Raw genomic sequence first — 13694 nt, forward strand, 5'->3', positions numbered from 1 at the left:
TCACCTCCCTCACTCCTGCCAGCCACCTACAGCAGACTGTGACCAGACAGTCTGCCCTGACCCCCTCGTGACCTGGAGCTCACACTGCAGAAGGGCTGGCGAGTGAACATCAGCCCATAGGGATCACTTTGGGTGCTCATAAAAATGCATATTCCAAGGCCTGCTCCTGGAAATTCTTACTCAGCAGGTCCTACTGGGGGCCCAGGAACCTGCATTTTAAGAAGCTCCTCTAGGTGATTCTGTTGGTCCTCTTACCACCATCAGAGAAAAACTGGGCCTGGTGTTTCCCAAACTTCCCAGATGATATGAATCACATGGGGCTCCTTGTTAAGCCTGTCGTTTCCAAGGCCACACCTCTGGAAATCCTGACACAAGAGATCTGGGACAGGCCACTGAGAATTTGCCTGTCAAGGAAGTATCTCAGGTGTGGTAGTGAACACTGTCCTGTGTTTAGACCCAGGTCTGGGCAGAGGAACCTGTGATGGCCAGGCCTGACCTGTGGGCCTGTGATAGGAACAAAACTCCCCAGTCCTGATGGGGCTCAAACCTACCCCCACTGTCTTCGGTTCGTAATTTTCCAGAATTTTAAGTTATTTATGCTCCTACTTTTAAAAAGGGGGATCATGTAGCAGATTACAATAAAAACTTGTATTTAATATGACTGTTAAAATGAAGTTATAATGATCAGAAGCCACACAGGGACAGGGAAGAGATAATTATATTGAAAGGATGTGATAAAGTGCTTCCCGTAATGACCATTGAATTTGGCTCTAGACAGAAAAAGCCAAACATAGCATTCTGTTTTGGACTTTGTGGTCTCCCCAGTCAGAATAGAGACTCCTTAAGGACATGGACTATGCCTCCACCATCGCACTGGGGTCTCTCTGAAGGCAGGGGCTTCATCCTCCCACCCCCACCCCACACTGAGCTCTTGGACATCCCTGTACACACTGGCACTCACATGACCGGTCACTCAGCACCAGCTTTGGGCTGTAGTGAGCTGGGAACAAGGACAGCTTCCCCCTCAGTGGAACCTTGGCGAACAGCTCTGACACGGGATGCTGCTTCTTCATGCCGTTCTTTAGCAAAGTCAGCTTGGGTTCAGACTCCTTGAGAAGCTCTGGGATTTTGTAGGCAGAGAAGGTTTCGATATTTTCATATCGAAAATATGAGTAAAGATAAGTTTACTCATCTAGTAAATAGGTGATTCTTTAGGGGAGACTTCCTTCCCTGCCTCTAATTTCTAAGAGCAGTTTGTCATGTGGTCGCTTGCTATTATAGACTTACTACCATCCATGGTGGATAATGGCTGAAGGTATTGACATGTTTTCTAATGAATATTAATGATGGTAAAATTTACCCTTTTTTTGGTAGCGTACTTTCTAGGCTCCAGCACTCCTCTAAATATATATATATTATCTAATTTAATTATAATCATAACTGTACACTTTAGAAAAGAAAAAACTGGGGCTCAAAGAGCATAAGGCTTAACATTCAGGAGGTTCCACGGTGGTGGAGGAAGGATTTGAGTCAGACGTTGCCGATTCCCAGCCCTCGAGCTCTTAAAGCTACACTATTGTTCTTTCAAATGGCATTTTTAATATTAGCCTTCAGTTAGAGCTGAGGGAATAATAAATGGCTCTTTCGTGAAGGCATTTCTGTAGGAAGTAGTGATGACCAAGGCCAAGCAGGGCTTCCTAGAATACCATGTGGTGTCACCAGATCTCAGAGCTGGTCCTCTGCTTTTGGATCAAATAATGGCTTCTAAAAATTCCCAACTAGCCGGATTGCAAAGGACTGACACATACAAATCTGATTATGTACAGCAGAATGCCTGTCAACACACTGATTTACAAATGGAGCAGGATGTGGTGTGAGAATAGGGCTTCTGCATAATAAATAATGGTTGGGGCTTCCCTGGTGGCGCAGTGGTTGAGAGTCCGCCTGCCGATGCAGGGGACACGGGTTCGTGCCTGGGTCCGGGAAGATCCCACATGCCGCGGAGCAGCTGGGCCTGTGAGCCATGGCTGCTGAGCCTGCGCGTCCGGAGCCTGTGCTCCGTGGCGGGAGGGGCCACAGCAGTGAGAGGCCCGCATAACGCAAAAATAAATAAATAAATAAATAAATAAATAAATAATGGTTGAATGAAAGAGGGAAAGAGCAGAACAGAAGTCCAAATTATGGATCCTGGGCTTTCTTGGTAGGTGTAATGATAAAATCTCCCACATCAAGTTTATGTACCGTATCTCATATAATCCTCAGGTCAGTGCTGTGAGTTTGGCAAGGCAGACATTATTCCTTTATCCTCAAATTGCAGATGAAGAGAATCAAGGTTCGGGGACATTAAATGATTTGCCCAAACTCACATGAGTGGTGGGCTCTGGACAACATAGCCTGATATTTCTTCCCCTTTACCACTCTGCCATGAACTTAGATCGCATCCTGACCCATCCTGAGGAATGGACCCCTGACAATTTCCTCCATTTTTCTGCTTAAATCTCTATGATCTCATCATCCTTTCTTGGGATCCACTTTCATAGTGAGTGGGCCACTTATTTAGGGGATAAATAGGCCATTTTGTAGGATTTTCAGGATGATTTAAAGCTTGCTAAAGCAGGGTGCCGGGCACCCTACTGAATAAGTAGCTGCAATGATGATGATGATTGATGTTGATGGTGATGATGATACTGTGCTCATGGTGTTGAGCCCAGCACTCTGGACACTTGCTTTTGGTGTACTAAAAGCTTTGCATACAGTATCTCAATCCTCAAAGCAGCCCTTTGTGGTAAGTACTGTTGTTATTCTCTTTTTTCAAATGAGGAGACCAAGGTTTAGAGAAGTTAAGTAACGTGCCCAAGGGCACATAGATACCACGAGCTAAGTTTGTACTCTGAACTGCTACCGCTTGTTGTCTGTGGCCAGCTTTTAAATGATCCATATCAAATGTTTGGGGCTGTAAGGATACAGGAAGATGAATGTTGTATAGGAGATCAGCTCGGTGCTTTGTGACCACCTAGAGGGGTGGGATAGGGAGGGTGGGAGGGAGACGCAAGAGGGAGGCGATATGGGGATATACGTATACGTATAGCTGATACACTTTGTTATACATCGGAAACTAACACAACATTGTAAAGCGATTATACTCCAACAAAGATGTTAAAAAAAAATAAAGTTTCTGGTTACTGTGGATGTGAATCACCTGAGTGCCTCCTGACCCATTAGATAGGAATGATGACGATGAGTTAATTGGCTGGAATATTCTAGAAGCCATTTTAAAGGAAAATCTAAGAAAAATCTTTTTTTCTTTTCTCTTTCCAGAATCAGACTGGATCTCTGCCACTGTGTCCCTTTCCTCCTCTTACTCCCAGGAAATGATTTGTTTCTTCCTACAGTGTCTACAATGCCCATAGAAGCAACTGAGTTTTATTTCCTCATCTAGACATCCTGGTCTTATGACTACCACCCATTAGCACCCTGAGGCTAATAGCCTTGACTTTTGTGCCCCCCCCACCACCCCCCCCCCCCGTTAGCTTACAGTGCTGGAGGACCATGACTTCTGGGAGTTACTGGTGCTGCCCAGGACACACCCCAGTTGCCCCACTAGTGACATTCCTGTGGGTCCCGCATAGAGCACTGTCATCCAGAACACTCCCAAGGACAGAGCAACACGAAGGGAGGAGAGCTGCAGAGAAGGACTCACAATTTCCAGGAGCCCAAAGCCCTCAGGGCACCAACAGGCCAGTGTCAGTTTGTCTTCAACTCCAGAGAGAAAAGACAGAAGGCTAAGCTTGATGGAGAACTCTGAGCCCTGAGTAAGGGAGTTGAGGCAGTTGTAACTTCATCAGGTAAAGCCCAGACCTCCTCCTATGCCAGCACCTCAGTGTGCAAACATCTTCTGCCTATCTCCCTTACCAGCCTAACTCAAATTGCTGATGAAGACAGAGGTGAGGTGAGAGTACCCTGTCTGCAGGTGTTTCTCCCACTGACCTGCAGAAATGATGCATCTTCCCCTCGAGTGTGCGTTAATCAAATAAACTGCCATGCTCCATGCCAGGATGAGCCGCCTGAACCAGAGTGAGAATGGGAAGGGGCGGGTGGGAGAGAGTTCTGAGCGCCTCTCATTAAGAGAGCCCCAGATGTGTCAGGAGGCTCTGAAGAATTCTTTTGGATGAGTGGTCTTCAATAAGCCGTGTCCTCCTTGCTGGGAGCCCGCAGCCTGAGGTGGCCCTTTTGGGGACACCATGGCTGCCATGTCTCTGGCTAGCATAGGGCCTGGCTAGACTCGAGGCGTAACATCTCAGTTTGTCCGCCAGCTCATTCTCTACCCTGTCCAGGAATGTGAGCCAGGAGTTTTGCCTCACTTGCTCTTCCTGAGTTAGATCTCTGGGATGAGCTTTAGAGGAGGAGTATGGAGCAGAAGAGGAGGGAGAAGGGTGAGGTCTGAAGTCAAGCATCTGCTTTGCAATGTTGACTCGCTTTGCTTGATGGATTCCCAATGGGATGAATTTCTGGCCTCAAGGATGTCAGGGGATTCTGAGATTACCCTTCAGGCAAAAGACTTTAATTATCCAAGATATTGAATGGAGAAGTTAGGCTCTAGCCATTTGTGTCCAGCTGTGAAACACATACAAAGACACACCACCTTTATCCCGACCTAGGCCTGATTATCAAGGACTCCTGGTAGAGGGTTCTTTTTAGTAGTAATTCAAGGCCCACCTGAATACCAGAAGAAGGAAGCCCTGGTTACCACTGGGCAGGCTAGTAAAAGCTTAACTGTCACCTCACCCCCTTTCACCAGCCCTTTCCTGATGCCACTGTCACTATCAGATTGCCATAGATCATAGTCTGGCCCAGACAAAAGATGTAAGACTTGCTGAAATGGGGCTTCCTGGAAGCTCTGTATCTTTCCCCTTTTCTCCCTAGTCACCAGCCCCAGCCACTCAAGGTTCCTGAGCTGATAAAAAGGAAGTCTCTTAATAAGGTGAAGTCAGAATTATTTGTCTTTCTAAGGGACAATTTTGATCCTAGAGACAGGGTCGGCTTCCTGGGCATGCAGTCTGTGCAGTCACCCAGGGCTCCACACTAGGAAGGGCCTTGCGTTTGGTTTAATGCTCTGCCGTTACCATCTTGAAATGCTGAATAAGTTTTCAGTGAGGAGTCCTGTATTTTCATTTGGCACTGGGTCCACCAAATTAGGTAGCTGGTCCTGCCTATAGAGACTGTAACGGCTCTGAGTTGTCCAATGAGAAGGCAAAACAGTAGTCTGCCTGTCTAGCCCCACCCGCCTCCTGCCTGGGGCTATGCAGAGCAGCTGTCTGCTGAATGCTCATGGGGGACAAAAGACGCTTGTGGTGGTCCTTGCCTCCATGGAGTGCACAGTCGGGTAAGACAGGTCCACGGAGAACTAGCCTGAGTGAAGTGCCGCTGAAAAAGAGCATCGGTGGATGAGAAGGAAACGCTCTCACACCCAGCTGCGAGGATCAAGTCTGCTTCAATAGAAGAGGTGATACTTGAGGTGACAGAAAAAGATAAATGGACTGTTTTTTATTAAAAAGATTTTTAATGTAAGAAAATTTTCCATTTCAGCGATGATTTATTTGCCTTTGCATGAAGTTTTGTATAAAAATTTAAGTTCAAAAAAATTTAGGTTCAAATCCCTTTCTCCTACAAAATTTTCTTTTAGGACTTAGGGGGCGTGGGTTCAACCCCTGGTTGGGGGAGTTCTGCATGCCGCGCATGTGTGGCAAAAAACAAAGCAAAACATTTTTTAAAAATTGATGTATATAGTTGGCATACAATATTATATCAGTTTCAGGTGTACAACATAGTGGTTCAATGTTTACACACATTATGAATTGATCACCACCATAAATGTAGTAACCATCTGTCACCAAACAAAGTTATTACAATATTATTAACTACACACCCTATGCTGTACATCACATCCCTGTGATTTATTTATTTTATAACTGGAAGTTTGTTTCTCTTAATCCCCTTCATCTATTTAGCCCAACTTCCTCCCCTCTGGTGAACACCAGCATGAGTCTGTTTCTGTTTTATTTTGTTTGTTCATTTGTTTTGTGTTTTAGTCTACATATAAGCGAAAAAAATTGGTATTTGTCTTTGACTTATTTCACTTAGCATAATACTCTCTAGAATAGGGAGGGTGGGAGGGAGGGAGACACAAGAGGGAAGAGATATGGGAACATATGTATAAGTGATTCACTTTGTTATAAAGCAGAAACTAACACACCATTGTAAAGCAATTATACTCCAATAAAGATGTAAAAATAATAATAATACTCTCTAGAACTATCCATGCTGTCACAAACGGCGAGATTTCGTTCCTTTTTATGGCTAGGTAATATTCCATTGTGTATGTATACCACATCTTCTTCATCCATTTATCTATCGATGGACACTTAGGTTGCTTCCATAACTGTCCTATTGTAAATAATGCTGCAATGAACATAGGGGTGCATATATCTTTTCTAATTAGTGCTTTCATTTTCTTTGTATAAATACCCAGAAGTGGAATTTCTGGATCATATGGTAGTTTTACTTTTAATTTTTTTTTTTTTTTTTTGCGGTACGCGGGCCTCTCACCGTTGTGGCCTCTCCCGTTGCGGAGCACAGGCTCCGGATGCACAGGCTCAGCGGCCATGGCTCACGGGCCCAGCCGCTCCGCGGCATGTGGGATCCTCCCGGACTGGGGCACGAACCCGCGTCCCCTGCATCGGCAGGCGGACTCTCAACCACTGCGCCACCAGGGAAGCCCTACTTTTAATTTTTTCAGTGACCTCTGCACTGTTCTGCATAGTGGCTGCACCAATTTATGTTCCCATCAACAGTGCACGAGGATTCCCTTTTCTCCACATCCTCACCAACACTTGCTATTTGTCATCTTTTTGATAGTAGGGACCCCGACAGGTGTGAGGTGATCTCTCATTGTGGTTTTTCTTTGCATTTCCCTGATGATTAGTGATGCTGAACATCTTTTCATTTGTCGGCCATCTGTGTGTCTTTCTTTGGAAAAATGGCTATTCAGGTCCTCTGCTCATTGTTTTAAATTGGATTGTTTGGCTTTAAAAAAAATTCCTATTGAGTTGTGTGCTATTTCTTTATATATTTTGGATATTAACCCCTTACTGGATATATCATCTACACATATCTTCTCCGTATAAATAGGATTTTTTAAAAGGGTATATGAGGTGTGGGACTGAGGTATAAAGTCCTGGAAGAAAATAAAAACAACCCTGAAAATGATTAAGAAGTAAGGTCTAGTCCAATTTGGCTGGATCAGAAAGGAAAAATTGGGAGATGACGATAGAAAGATAGTTTAAAAGAAGACATTGGAGACCCAGGTGCTCTTTGTTTATGTTGTCGTTATTGTACCCTTCGTGATGGTGGACCTGTTTGTGTGGCTGTCTCTCCACTGCACGGTACCATGTCTTCACTTCTTTGTATCCCCTGCTTTCAGCCTGGTGCTTAGGACATAATTGGATTCGGTAAATACTTGCTGAATGAATTGATATCGTGAAGAGTCTAAAATGTTATCCTGGGAGGTGTTGACCTAATTCAGTGGGCAGTGGGAAATCACTGAAGGTTTTTGAATGGAAGAGAGACTTTATTAAGTGTTAGAAAGGTGAATCTCATAGTAGATGGTAGAATGGAGGATTGGCAAGGGAAGAGAACAAAGGTGGGAGAGAGATTAGGAGGCTCATTACCATGACCCAGATTTCGAGCCCTTGCAGCCCCTATCAGGATGGCTGACTGTGGGAAAGAAAGGGAGACAGGTGAGAAAAACATTGTCGAGCTTGGACATAGCAGCTGAATGAATGGAGGGGAAAAGGAAAAGAGAACAAGAAAGATGGTTTCAAAAGAACCGAGTCCCTCGAAAGAAAATAGGAATTTTGGGAGAAGGAGCTTTGGGGGAGGGAGATCAGGGTCATTGTTTCATAAAGCAGACGGATGAGTTTCTGTCTCCAGATGGATTTAAAAGAGCAGCACTGAAGGAAACATTTCCAAATACAAAAGTGATTTCCTAAAGACAAAATTGTTAAATGTAGCCATGTTGGACTGGGTAGGTCCTCCAGGCTCAGAACTGGGTAGGTTCTCCCGGCAGCTTAAAAGATCTTTGTGCCCCCACCCATCACACGAAAGTGGTCAGTCTGGCTGGGGTGAGGGGGGCTGTTGACCTGGATTTAGAAAGCTCCCTCAGAGCGTCCAGAGAACAGCCAAGTTTGGGAATCACTTACCTGGCTCATCCCACTGGACGGCCCCAGCCCACCTCAAACAGCCTGGGTAGCTCTCCCTAGCCTTAAAAGAGCCATTTCAGATTCCAGTTTTCCCTCCACCCTGGCAGGGAGTGTGAGGCAGGCAGACTGGCAGCTGTTCCAGCGTCCTCCCCCACCCATACTGACTGATTACATGAGCCCAATGTAATCATTCACAACCCTTGTCTTCACAGCTGGCATATCACTTAGCTTAATTACAGCACACAGTGGCATTTCAACTCGAGGAATCTAAAAAGGCAATAAAAGGGGTTTTGCAAATTGTTAGGAAGGCAATGAAGACCTTGAAACTGCAATTTACTAAGCATTGCTTTCAATTATTTTGCATTCTCCAGCCATGACTCTTGTTATTAACCAGCAGCCTGGGAAAGCAGATCAGGCCATGTGTCCTGTGGAGGGTATTTAACGTCTCCTGAGAACGCGCTGTGTGCTGGAGAGGTGGTGAGAAGCTCCGGGAGCCGCCTTGAGGTGGGAGGGGATTGTTCGGAGCATGTGTTTCTCCCACCAGGCACCTACTAATCCTGCTTCCGCCATGACTCTCCCGAACCATGGGCCCTGACTGGTCTGGGGTGGTCTTCATCAAGCCCCCTCTTCCTCTTTATTCCTGAATATCTACTGTCCCCAAAAAGCATGAGGAAAGAAAGCAAAATCTAGGATTTAGTTTTAAAAATCTAGATTTGGTGCTTGGTGTCTTCAGCTCTCTGTCTGACTTCTTTTGCTGACTTATTTCCTGGCTCCTCTTAATTCTTGAGTATGTACTACTTGGGCAGCCATTTTATTTTATTTTTTGAATTTTATTTTATTCTTTTATACAGTAGGTTCTTATTAGTTATCCATTTTATACATATTAGTGGATACATGTCAATCCTAACCTCCCAGTTCATCCCACCACCGCCACCCCCCGCCACTTTCCTCCCTTGGTATCCATACGTTTGTTCTCTACATCTGTGTTTATATTTCTGCCCTGCAAACCGGTTCATCTGTACCATTTTTCTAGGTTCCACATATATGCGTTAATATACAATATTTGTTTTTCTCTTTCTGACTTACTTCACTCTGTATGACAGTCTCTAGATCCATCCACGTCTCTACAAATGACCCAATTTCATTCCTTTTTATGGCTGAGTAATATTCCATTGTATACATGTACCACATCTCCTTTATCCATTCATCAGCCATTTTAAAGGGAAAGACTATGGTGTCTCTCTAACACCCTGCTTCCCCAAGCCTAGGAGTCTTAGTAATGATAATAAAAAGGGACCCTGCCCATCTGAGAAAGGGGCGGAAGCAGCAGGAAGTCCAAGCAGGCACTGAGCTTCCCTTGCTATGAGCAACATTGGTCAGCATGATAATTGGGAGCAGAATGCCCGCTGCCTCCTCAGTCATGCCAGGCCGGAGAGCAAACACCCAAATCCTGCTAGCAAACCAAGCAGGGTCGTCACAACGTGGCCAAAGCAAACAGGAGCTGAGGCAGCCCACTGTGATGGACTCTCACTTCCCCTTGGATCTGGTAGAGGGTGAGACTGATGCAGCCAAACCCAGGTGTCAGGGCATCAAGTAGCCATGGGGACACTCATATCCATCCCCAGGCTGGGGCACAAGCTGGACCCTTGCTCTCCTTGCCATGATCCCCTTTGAATTTGGCACAGGCCAAGGAAAGTCTGATAATGATCAAGCATGTTCACATGTATTACTTTGTTTGTTCTTCACAGCAGTCTTGTAGATCAGTATTATCCCCATCTTGCAGATGAGAAAACTGAGGCTAGGGGACATCAAAGACAAAGAGCCTGGACTTTGCCTCAGGGCCTCTGACTCAGTGTCTGCTGCACTTCTCATCCCCTCTGCCTTTCCACCCCAAACTCTCCCATGTCAGTTCCCAGTCCCATCACTGGCAGAGCTCCCACACTCTAAGCGGGACTTGAGTTCTTTCTTTCCATTTATGAGAAAGTGAGCAGCCGCTCAAAGGAGGGAGAGGGGGTTCTTTTTGTTTTTATATTAGGAAAGATTCTGTCTGCCACACCCACCAACACAAACGGAAGCCCAGTGAGATGAATTTGTTTACAGATATTTTCAGTTATTTGGATATTTCAATAGTGTTTCTGACCCCCACCCCTTATTTAAACAGGAAAGATCTGAATCAAGATCTCTGGTTTTCATGTTAAAATTTGGTTGTGTTTGGACATCGTCTGAATAGACCCTCTTCTGACTTGCAGCCTCTTGGTGTCTCTAGGGCCCAATGAAAATTCATATCCCTTGCCACCTGGTTGGGAAATTTATATTTCACGGAGAGTTGCACAGTAGCTATATTCATATCTAATGGAGGCACTGGGCTCCTATTGAGAAAAGAAAAGCCAGCTGTTGGGATGGCTGTTTCCTTCTGGGTCCCCATTCCTCAGCAGATTCCCTGGTTATTTGAAATTTCCTGATTATTTTTCCAACATGACTGTTTGAGGGGAAGGAGGGACAGGAGGAAGAAAGAGAAATCGTTCATTGGACTCGGACCCTGTAACCAGTCCTTTTCCCCCTAACATTTTCATTTGCTCTTCTTCTGGGAACCCTGCAGGGAAAAGCCACTGTCAGAAGGGGTCCGGGAAAGTGGAGGTGGAGGGCGTGATTGGAGCAAGTCCTCCATCCCCTTCTCTGGAGAGAAGACTTAGAAGGCAGAGTGGGGCTGGGGGTCCCCAGGAGAGAGCGAGGTCTGTGCGGAGCTGGTTTGGAGCTTCTGTTGGAGAAGGTGCGGCCCCGGAAAGGCGCATCAGGGCGAATTTGCCGGTAACTGGAGATTAGGACACGCGGAGTAAAAACCTCGCTCCCCACCACCCAGACCCGAAGCGCGGTTGCAAGCAACCCAAGCAGTACGACTGATTTGGGGCGCTGAGCCCCGCACTCCCCAGCGGGGAAAAATCGCGGGTGGACCATTACTCCCAGCCTGCTTCCCCGACACCGAGCCTCACGCGCGCTGTCCGGCCGAGCGCATCAGGGCTCCGGCGCCGGACCGGGCGGGCAAAAGGGCTCCCCGCAGAGAAGCCAGGCCTTCGCCCCAGCGGGGTCGGAGGAGGATCTGTCGGGGCCGGAAGCAGGACAGAGGTTGGGGGAACTGTGCCTGAGCTCCCGCTGAAAACGCTCATGGCAGGGCCGGAAAGCCGGTTACCAGGCGCTTCCCTTTCGCTCCTCTCCCGGCTTCGCCCCACAAAGCCGGAGAAGTAAAGTCGACTCCCCAGAGGCGTGAAATTGGCTTCCTCCGGTACGGACTTGAGAATCCGAATCAGTACGCATCGCTGCTGTTTATTTAACAAATATGATGTTCCAGACCCAGGGGCAAAGCACATAATGAGCTTTATTATCCCCCAAACCACCTGATAAGGGGGCTACTATCCTCATTTACAGATGAGAAAACTGAGCCTGAGAAGCAGAGTAAACGAATACGCGTCAGATTCAAGATTGAACAGTCCATGTCTCCAAAGCCAGGGGAGACCTTGGACTCCTGGACCACCACTGCTTGAACTTACACTTCAGGCTTGGAATTAGTTTCTAGTGTTTAGATCTCGTGCTCCCACGCAGGAAACAGAGCTTGGACATTCCAGCGTGGTCACCTCCGTTCCGTTGCTGCTCCCATAAGGACTCCCATGAAGACAGGGTGGGAATGGGCAACCTCAACCTCAGAACTGGGCTTAGTTACATCCAAGTTATACTCTAGAGAAGTTTCAAGGAAGGTCTTCTGATGTCCTAAACCCAAGGAGAGCTTTCAGCCCGGCTGTTCTCCTGACTTATTTTCAGCCTCGGAGTAAAACGCAGACTGTTAGGGGTGTCTCTGCCCATGGTAGCTGTGATTTACTAGCATCTGTCTCTTCCCAGAGCCATTGGTTCTCTTGATGTGGTGGGCTACAGCCTGGACACCAGAAGAAAGGGAACTGAGCTCTCTCCCTTTCCCTCCCTCCCTCCTTTCCTTCCTTCCTTCCTCCCTCTCTGGGGGCTGTGGAGAAGAGTGGAGTTGGATGTTACTTTTCCTTTAATTCACTTCTCAGTCATTCTAGTCACTCGGCTGGGACTAGACAGAGGGCGAGTGGCTCAGGGTTTTTCTGGGACTCATGTAATTGGGGCCTTAGCAAGGTCTGAGAGGAAGCTGAGGCTGGTGGGATATTTTTGCTGACGCAAAGTCCTCGGCTATACCGTGTTGATATGATTCCAGCATCAACACCGTAGCTGTTAGTATCATCCCTCTTTTACAGACGAGAAGGTTATGCTCGGGGAGATGAAGACTCTTGCTGAAGCTGGTGGTGAGAGGGATCCGGGTCTGTGCTGGATCTGTTTGACCTCACAGCTTCTCCCTACTCTGCCCATGGCCCAAGAATGACTTTGAATTGAGAGTCAAAACAGGCTCCCTCCACATCATCTTCAACATTAAAAATGATAATCATAGTAACTATGTTCTTAAAGTTTAGTGACCAAGTCCCTCCCCAAACAGTGAGGATTTCCTCTTGTTGGGTATGTGCCCTTAACCTTTCACAGATGCCCAGTGTCCCTTCAAAAGGATGTCCTTTGAGGGATGGGAATCCAGCTGGTACCTGCCAGCTCTTTCCTGCTCCCCCCAACCCCCAAGGCTGGAACCATTTTCAAAGTCCCACTTCTGAGGCCCTAGAGAACCAATTCTTTTTTTTCTGATCATGTTAATTTATTAGTGGACCCTCACTTTTTTTTTAACATCTTTATTGGGGTATAATTGCTTTACAATGGTGTGTTAGTTTTTGCTTTATAACAAAGTGGATCAGTTATACATATACGTATGTTTCCATATCTCTTCCCTCTTGCATCTCCCTCCCTCCCACCCTCCCTATCCCACCCCTCCAGGCAGTCACAAAGCACCGAGCCGATATCCCTGTGCCATGCGGCTGCTTCCCACTAGCTATCTACCTTACGTTTGTTGGTGTATATATGTCCATGCCAATTCTTTATCTAGCTGGAGAGAAACAATGCCCCCATGGGATGCTCCTTCTTCGGCCTCGAGCAGGCAGCCAGGCTACCCTCAAGGAAGGCCGCCACTGGATTCTTGGCAGGAGAAAGAGAGAGAGGATCTCAGAAACTTCCCTCGTCTCAGTCTCTCTCTTTCCTCCCTCCCTCTCCCAGCCACCCCCTCGCTTTCTTGTCCCACCAGTTTTCAAAGTGGAGAGGATGTTTACCCTCTGGAGTGTGGCCGGGATGGCGCTGAGGTCAGAAGCCTGATTCACCGCAGGGAGGCACACGAGCCCGGCCCCCAGCCAACGGCCCCGAGCTCGGCAGAGGGTGAGGAAATCCAGCCTTGGAAACCCCACACAGCCCTGCCAATGACTTGCGTCTGTGACTCCCCAGCCTCCCAGGCATCCCTCTAGCGACCCGGCCCTTCCTCCCAAGCCCGCCTGCTAA

Source organism: Lagenorhynchus albirostris, chromosome 20 (assembly GCF_949774975.1).
Source record: "Lagenorhynchus albirostris chromosome 20, mLagAlb1.1, whole genome shotgun sequence".
In the NCBI taxonomy this organism is placed as follows: Eukaryota; Metazoa; Chordata; class Mammalia; order Artiodactyla; family Delphinidae; genus Lagenorhynchus; species Lagenorhynchus albirostris.